At 55.9% G+C, this 8,150-nt stretch overlaps 1 protein-coding gene across 4 annotated transcripts in view; it reads right to left on the reverse strand.

The window, feature by feature from the left end:
- The window catches only part of PLXNA1 (plexin A1), a 119,915-nt gene extending 113,988 nt beyond the window's left edge, over positions 1-5,927 (reverse strand). For 2 of the 4 annotated variants that reach the window (XM_032698821.1, XM_032698818.1), the window contains exon 1: positions 5,803-5,927. The gene's annotated coding sequence lies outside the window, so the exon portion shown is untranslated. Of the gene's footprint in view, positions 1-808; positions 826-3,685; positions 4,054-5,802 lie in introns of those variants that run through there. The other 2 variants (XM_032698819.1, XM_032698820.1) reach the window with 2 other exon arrangements.
- Positions 5,928-8,150: the final 2,223 nt, after the last annotated feature.

Below are 8,150 nucleotides of genomic sequence, written 5' to 3' on the forward strand. Positions count from 1 at the left end.
TCCACATCATGTCATCCAAAACGTGTGTGACCATCCTTCCTCCCGCCCTGCCCAAAGGATCAGCTGCCAGAAGCACCCAGTTGTGCCAACACAACGTTAAAGTGGGGGAACAGCCCTTGGACGTGGGGCTACATCACACAGGAAATTTCATCCCCGAACACAGGAATCTGCCTCTCCTCTTGCCAGGAATTTACTTCTGCAGGAGAGCCTCAGTATTTTGACATGCAAGGAGTTGTTTAACTAAGCACGTAAAGCAAAGGGACTCACAGGGCTCCTACAGTGACACCAAGACTTGCCTGGATGGGTGTAGATCCTCAAAGGATCGGGCCACAGAAACACCTGACACTACTCCAGAGGGGCTTGGAGCATCCTGGTTTCCCAATAATTGTGGGAAACCAGCCCTGCTCCTAACCCCTCGCATGCTGGACCGTAGCTCTGCTCCACCAAACTCCCAAGAAAACACAAATCGCTCAACATCTATCAGTTCAAAACACCCGTGCAATTAGCAAGAACTTTTTTTTCTCCCTCCAGTATAATTATATATGTTTTAACGCAATTACCACCCCTGTATTTTGTACATTAAACAGTAGGCAATCCAAGGAAGAGAGAGGCTTTTATTTTTCTTGGCTTTGCCTTTCTGAAAATAATAGTATGTCACAAAATAACTCCGGAAGAAGGGCTTATCTTTACCCAAAAAAGAGGGAGAGCAGAAGGAAAGTGGGAAGGGGGAAGGAGAAATCTCCCAAAGGGAAAGTGGGGATTGCAGTGCCCCTCCACGCTCCCCTCACCCTCTGGTCCCTACACGTACCTACACCTGGAAACTGTCACGGATACCACAGATAGGACTCGGAAACAGCTTCAGTCTCTGTCCTCCACCACGACAGAAAGGAAAACTGGATCAAGCAAATGGTCGTGGTTACTCAAGCCGGGGTCATTAGCCGGATTAAAGCTCCCGAGCTCCGGCCAGCAGCATGGAGAGCAAAGTGCAGCTAAACTGCCCAAATTGGATTACCAGCGCTCCCAGGTCTCTGTGCCAAGTTGGACAGCAGATTGCGGGACGTTCGAGATGGGCAGGCGGGCACTGAGCCCCGGGACTGATCCACAGGCTGCCAGTAAGGAGGAGGAGAAATGAGGAGGAGATAGTCCCCATAGAGCAGATCACCCAGACCCATGCAGCCTGACCCTGGCACCCCTGGCATGTTGTCACCCCAGGCACTTTCTCCAGCCAAATCCCTCACAATCTCAGCTCAAGGAGCAAAGAGGATATTGCACCCTGGTTCACACCAGGCCCTGAGTTGACCCCAGCAATAAAAAATCTCCTTTGTGGTTCAGGCAGCTCACAAGGGTCTCAGCCCCCCACACAGACCAGCACAGAATAGCCCACAGGGCAGAGGTAAATTTGTCCTCCATTATACCAAGACATCCCACACTGAGAGGATAGAGGAGTCACCTAAAATAGTCCACCTTGCACCACACAAGGTGACTTCAGAGGAGAAAGGAGCAAAAGTGTTTGTGGAATGTGAGCCTGGCAATCTGGATATGGAGCTTTTCTCCAGACTCAAACCTCTCAGCACACCAGCAACAAAAAAGTGTGCCAAGCCTTAGCTAAAGGGAAAATAAACTTTGAAATGTTTTTCATTCAGGTTTTTAAATGGTGGCTTCCCCCTGGAACAAGGGCTGGAGGCAGCCACAGATGCGGAACGCTCAGGGAAGCAAGGCAAACAAGGACACCTTCCCATGCCCAGCCACACTCTGATGAACCCATGGGAAGATGTGTATTTTGGCTACACCACACGCCGAGTGCAGGGGAGAAGAGCCAAGACTGCCCATGCCTGGCACTGAAATCATCAAAAGTTATTGGCTGGAGTTTTTTTCCTCCATGATGGACAAGATGTTTGCTCAAACTTGACTTCCAAGTGTAGCTGGAGCACCATATTGAGGTATCTACACAGCTTCTGTGCTACATCCTGGGCAGGAATAAGAGGGGTATGACTGAGGCTGTGGGTCAGAGACGTGTCAGAACACACATGTTCTCACCAAGTACCATATATTTGTAGTGGGATGTTCCCCACAGCAATGACCAGGGCTCCAGACAGAGAAGCAGCTGGTTGTCTCCAGCCTAATGCCAAACCAGCCACCTCAGCACTGGATGGTGGCAAACACTCCTCATTTTGCATGGAGCCACAGCACTCTGCACCTCGCTGAGAAAAGGGGCCCCAATACCTACTCAGGAGAGATAAGGGGTTGTGGTCCATGCTGAATCGAGCTCCATATCAGCTGTGATTCCCTGCCCTTGGGCCTTCCTCCACACACATGGCACACTACCAAGCCATTCATTAGTCAAACACTAGCCAGAAGTCCCCTGCCCACTGGTTTCTTCCATATAGCACACAACTACTTAAGGACACAACCTGGAAGAGATATTCACGGATCACAGCACCAAACCAGCGTCCCAGCACATACATCCCATAAGCCCAGGTCGATGCAAAATCCAAGCTTGCAGGCAGTGAGGATGGCATATGGGAATCGGGGTGACCCATGCCCACCCTCCCGCTGTTGCACACAGGGATGGCAGCACCTCTGCCATCCAGGCTCTTCCAAGGTTCCCCTTCCTTCTATGGAGCTGGAGGTGCCAAAAACCATGACTGACTCCTTCTTGCAAACACAAACGACTAAAGTACTGAAACACCCTACATAGAAAGGCAGTCTCACAACAAAGCCCCGTGGGACTCAGCAGAAGCCCGATGCTGCAGGCAAGGCTCCCCCCGGTTTGCAGGCAGGCGGCAGTGCCAGCACGGCAGCACCAGGCATTCCTGCTCGGAAATGCCCAGCTCAGGGCTGAGTCCGGCTCTCGACAGCAGTTAGTGCTACAGCCAGGAGCAAGGCTGGCAGCAACAAAGGCCCTGACCCCCACTCGGCCTAGAAAATAAAACATGGACAAGTTCCCTTCTTTAAGTCCGATCCCAGGGCCGGATCCTTCCCTTTGTTCAGCAGATGTCAAACGCAGCGAACCCACCGAAATAAATGGCCCGGTGTGACACACCGGGGAGCAGGGCAGGGGCCAGCCCCAGCTGCTGCCGCCATGGAGGAGGGGAGGCAGTCCTGCCAGAACGCAGCAGCGCCGCTTTATTACCCTCTTCCATTTCGGCTGCGCAGAGCTCGGGCGAAACAGCGTTCGCCGGGAGCCGCCGTCATGGCCCTCGGCCCCGTCTCCAACGGAGTTCAGAGGAGTTTGTTTCTCTCTCGCAGGGCACTGCCTCGCTCGAGGAGAGGGCTTTGTGTCACGGAGCACAAGGGCTCTGCTCCGCAACTCCGTGCACAGCCTCAGCATGCACGAAGGCGGATGCCTCTGCTCTGCTCCAAATCCGATGCTTCTATTAAAAAAAAAAAAAAAAAAAAAAAGCCAAGAGGGGAAAACTCTCACCGATGCCGCTATCACCGTGCTAACAAAAGCAACGTCGCCAAAACTTTAATCTTCAGGGGTAGCAGCTGCAGAAAGCCCAGCCACGCAAGATAGCAGGAGCCAGCCAGCCCCCGGCGCTGCGTCCCCGCAGACCCTCGGGAGCTGCGAGCGCATCCAGGCTTGCCGCTCTCGGAGGAACGGCATCGGCAGCCAAAGCCGCGGGCGGATGGGAAGCACCAAATCACACACATGATCGGGTATTTTGAATCCAAACTTCCTTACCAGCCTTCCTTACGGCCCCGTGTCGCCACACCGCTGCCGGCACCGGCATCCACCGGCACCAGCAGATCGCACGGCAGTAAGCGGGTAGAAAAAAAAACCTTCCCTCCTTGCAGCCACTTAAGAAATTATCCATGCATCCTCCCAGAGGCTTCTGCCCCACTGCTTTTCCTTGGCTTCTCCACCTTTCCGCCCTGTTCGGTCACCAGTGTCTTGAGAGAGAGACATCGAGTCACTCATTTTACCCACTGAGTATATACAAAAGACCCTGGGATTGTTCAGGAAGCAATTAGCCGCTGTTCAGAGGAAAATGGTGTTTTCAAATGGATAACCTTTGATGTAGTCAATAGCCTCAGCTCCTCTTTTTTTTTTTCTTTTTTTTCTTCTTGCAGCCGCACACAAAAGAAATGAAAAAATGAAAAATGAAAAGAAGAAATCCAGCAAAAGGCTGGTAATTCCCCCCGACACAGCTCTCGCTCAGCAAAAAGGGATTTTCTCGCAACTTGAAGGAAAAGCAGCTTCGGGAGGCAGCTCATCTGCCCAACTTTTCTCCCCTCCGTGTCCCGAAGCACACGAGAAGGATTATGAATATTCATTCCCCCGTTAGCAGGTTCTGCTTTTGTTTTGTCCTCCCCAAGCAGGAGGCAGGAGGGAGCTAACAAGTGAGGTTAATGCCTGTCTTTTCTCTCCCATCCGTCTCCTCTTTAACCAGTGACCTTCATGTTAAGCCCTGTTTACACACCAGCCCCCCTTCCCTGGCTCCCCCCACCCCGGCTCTCGGCCAGGGGCAGAAGGAAGAATTTTCCCGCAAGGAAGATAAGGGAGGAGAAGGGATTGCGGGATTTCGGGATTTATTTCACCATGCCACAGAAATTTTGCAAATCCCTCCCCGATCGTACGCCGGAGCTGGCGTGCGTGTTCGCTGGGCATAAATGGGAAAGGGCTAAGGAACACCGAGCGCGCAGCCGGCTTTATTCGTCCCCTTCCACGTTCATCCCGGCGGCGGGAGGCGCGCACCGGCGCGCAGCCCCGCACACAGGTACCGCAGCCTCCCACGCCTCGCTCGGAGGTGCCCAGCGCTGCGCTGCCAAACTACAGCGCGATCACAACAGTAACAATCATAACGAGGGTGACGGCGGCCATCCCACCCCATTCCATCATATCCCATCCCAGCTCGCAGGGCACCTCCGGCATCCCTTCCGCCGGTGGCTGGGGAACGGGGAGCGCGGAGGGAACGGCGGGGCTCCGGGGCGAGTTCAGCCCGGATGCCGCTCACCGCGCCCCGCCGGGATGCGGGGATGAGAAGCAGCAAGAATGCGTGAATGGATGTGGGGCAGCACAATGCGGGAACGGCAGCGGCGATGAATGTGGGGCAGCGCGATGCGGAGATGGCAGCGGGGACACAGAGCTGCGCGGACACAGGGATGAGAGCGGGGATGTGGGGCAGCACGATGCGGGTTGCAGGGCAGGGAAGATGCGGAATCCGAGGCGGCGAGTCCGGGGAAGGCTGAGCCCCGCTCACGTCCCCAGCAGTGCCGGACCCGGGCGGGCAGCGGGGCGGCGGGGCCGGGGCAGCGAGCCCCGCCGGGAGCCGGGGCGGGCGGGCTGCAGCGGGCAGGGAGGTGGCCGAGCCCCGCCGCTACACTGGGCAGGGAGGGACCCCCAGGACCCCGCGGTACCGCCCCAGCCCCACCAGCTCCGAGCAGGGAGGGGGCCCCCACCCCGTCCAGCCCGCACCTGCCCGGTCCCGGGCGCCCCGCCGCGGGACCCACGCGGGGCGTGGGGCGGGTAAAGAAAGAGACTCGGTCCCGGCGGGGTTTTTGTCCCCCGGCGGGAGGCGGCTCCCGGGGCCGCGGGGCGCAATGCGGGCTGGCCCCGGGAGGCAGCAGCGCGGCCCTGCCCGGCCCGGCCCAGCCCAGCCCTGCCCGGCCCGGCCGCCGCGGCCCCTCCGCGCCCCCCGACGGGGCCGCCGTGTCCTGCCCGGGCCAGCGATGGCGAGATAAAGCCAAAATTTTTTGGGGGTGGCAATAAAAGCCAAATCTGCGTTATTTTTTCAGCAAACCGACCGATCGGACGCAATCGCGCGCCGCGCCCGAAAGTTGCAACCCCGGTTTACTCACGGCTCCGGTCCCCGCTCGCCTCCGCCGTGCCAGCCATAATTGCATTCCACACCGAGCCGCCCGCCGGGCCGCCGCCGCCTTCTCCGCCGCCGCCTCCTCCTTCTCCTCCGTCCCCTCCTCCTCCTCCTCCTCCGCGCCCGCCTCCCCTCCCCACCGCCACCTCCGCCGCCGCCGCCCGGGGCTCCGCGCCCGCCTCGCTCGCGCCGCCGCCGCCGCCGCTGCCCCGCATGAATGGGACGGGGCGCGGGGCCCCGACGGAACGCCGCCCGCCGCGCGCGCCCCCGCCGCCGCCGCGCGCGCGCGCACGCCCCGCACCGGCGGCGCGAGGGAAAAGGGAGGGGAGGGGAGGGGGAAGGTGGGGGCGCGCCCGCGAGCGCGCGCCGCCTCCAGGGGGCGCCCGAGGTGGGGAAGGAACGGAGAGAGGGGGAGAGGGGGGAGGAAAGGGGAGAGGGAGGGAGGGAGGGAGAGAGGGAGGGGCCGCCCCGCCCTCCGCCCGCGTTAAAAGGGCGATGCCGCGCGGGGCCGGGGCCGAAAGCGGTGATGGTGCTGTGAGACCGCAAAGAGAGGGGCCCGGACACACCTGAGGGTCCCCGCCGGCCGCCCCCCTGCAGCCCACGGCGGGACCGCGTTCCCCAGGGGTGTCCGTTCAGCATCGTCCCGCTGGCACCGTATCCGTTCTGCTTAAAAATTTAATGTATTATTTTTTATATTTTAAAATATAAATATATATTCATAATATATATACACATTGCAATATAATACTATATTATATAAAAATATATAATAAATATATTATTTATTATTTTATATTTTATGTGTTTACTTTTTAAAGTATTGATTTTAATATGTTATTTTAAAAATATTATTTTAAAAATATTACTTTTAATAAAAATAATTTTTAAAACATTCAAAAATATTAATTAGGGGTCTGAAGGGGTTGTTTGTCTTTTTTTAAGCACACTCGGTGCCATCCGCTTTTGTCACCTTCATTCCCCCACCCTTACGCTCTCCCCTTACTTTTCCCTCTCACTGTGCCAGCTGCTGTGTCCCTTCATGGGGACAGCTGTGTCCCCCGGGAGCCCTGCCTGCCCCCAGCAAGGGGTCCTGCATGTTTGGGTAGGCCCGACCAAAATGCTCCATCATCTCTCCGTGGGGAAGGGACTTTTGTAAAGGCCACCAGGAATAAATACAGCATTTGTCATTTGGATAGCCAGTGATTTTGGGAGCGACCTTTGGGATGGAAATGGCAGGGAATGGCTCTATCCTGACCTGCCCATTAGGAAATGCAGCTGCAGATGGTTATGCTTTACTGGGGCCCACCGTGTGCTGCAGCACGGGGAAAATCAGCGAAAGGGGGCTTGTTCATCCAAGTTTTCAAGGGTGCAACCAGACAGATCTTTATCACCACCAGTTCTCAACACTGGGATGCTTTGCCCCTTAGGCAGGGACACACTGTGGGAGTTTGGGAGTTGCCCTGTCCATGATGGAAGGTGTGTGGTTACCTTGTGCAGTCATACATGCAGATCTCCTCCCTCGCCATCCCAGCAGGTGTGCATGTCTCCATGTCTCCATGTGGGCTGAGCTACAAACATGTAGCAGCTCCTTGATCCTCTGACAAGAAGAACTATACAAATGGGAAGCAGGATCACCACAGGGTACTTTGGGAGAGGACATGGAAGGGAAAAAAGGAGGCACCTGGTGAATCTCAAACACCAGAAGAGAAGAAACTGGGCCCTCGGAGGCTCCAGCAAGGGTAGGAAGATTGAGGAAAAAAGGGTGATTTGGCTGAGTTCAACACTAGAGATGCACTTCTCTTCCAGCCCTCAGCACCTCAATGCTCACACGCTGCTCAGAGCCCACCTGAAAGCAAAGATGATGTCCCTGCAATTCGGACAACAGGGTTTTTTCCTCATTTATCCTCCCTCCTGCCCTCACCAGCATCCATCTCCAGGAGGCAGGGGGAGCTAGGAACAGGCACATTCCCCCAGGGCACGGCGTCGGTGCCTGCCATTCTCCCACCTCTTATTTGTGCACAGACACACATGGGGCCCAGACTTAAAAGCTTTTGAGACAGAGAAGACATCGTCAAGCTCTGCCGGCAGGGAAGTGGCTGGGATTTGGATCGCTTCCCCCAGACTGAAAGAAACACTTCTCCTTTTTTTTTTTTCTTCTTCCTCCAAGAGACTAAATTTAGTAAATTCCTTTCACATTAAAAACTTGTCAGGTATTCACATCCAAAGAGGCTCCTGTTCCTGTCTCTCAGGGGAGTTACCGAGACAGCGAAACCTCTTAAACGAATAAAGAAGAAAGGAGAGATATTCAGGAAATCTCCCACCACTGCTTTTAAA

Source organism: Chiroxiphia lanceolata, chromosome 11 (genome assembly GCF_009829145.1).
Source record: "Chiroxiphia lanceolata isolate bChiLan1 chromosome 11, bChiLan1.pri, whole genome shotgun sequence".
In the NCBI taxonomy this organism is placed as follows: Eukaryota; Metazoa; Chordata; class Aves; order Passeriformes; family Pipridae; genus Chiroxiphia; species Chiroxiphia lanceolata.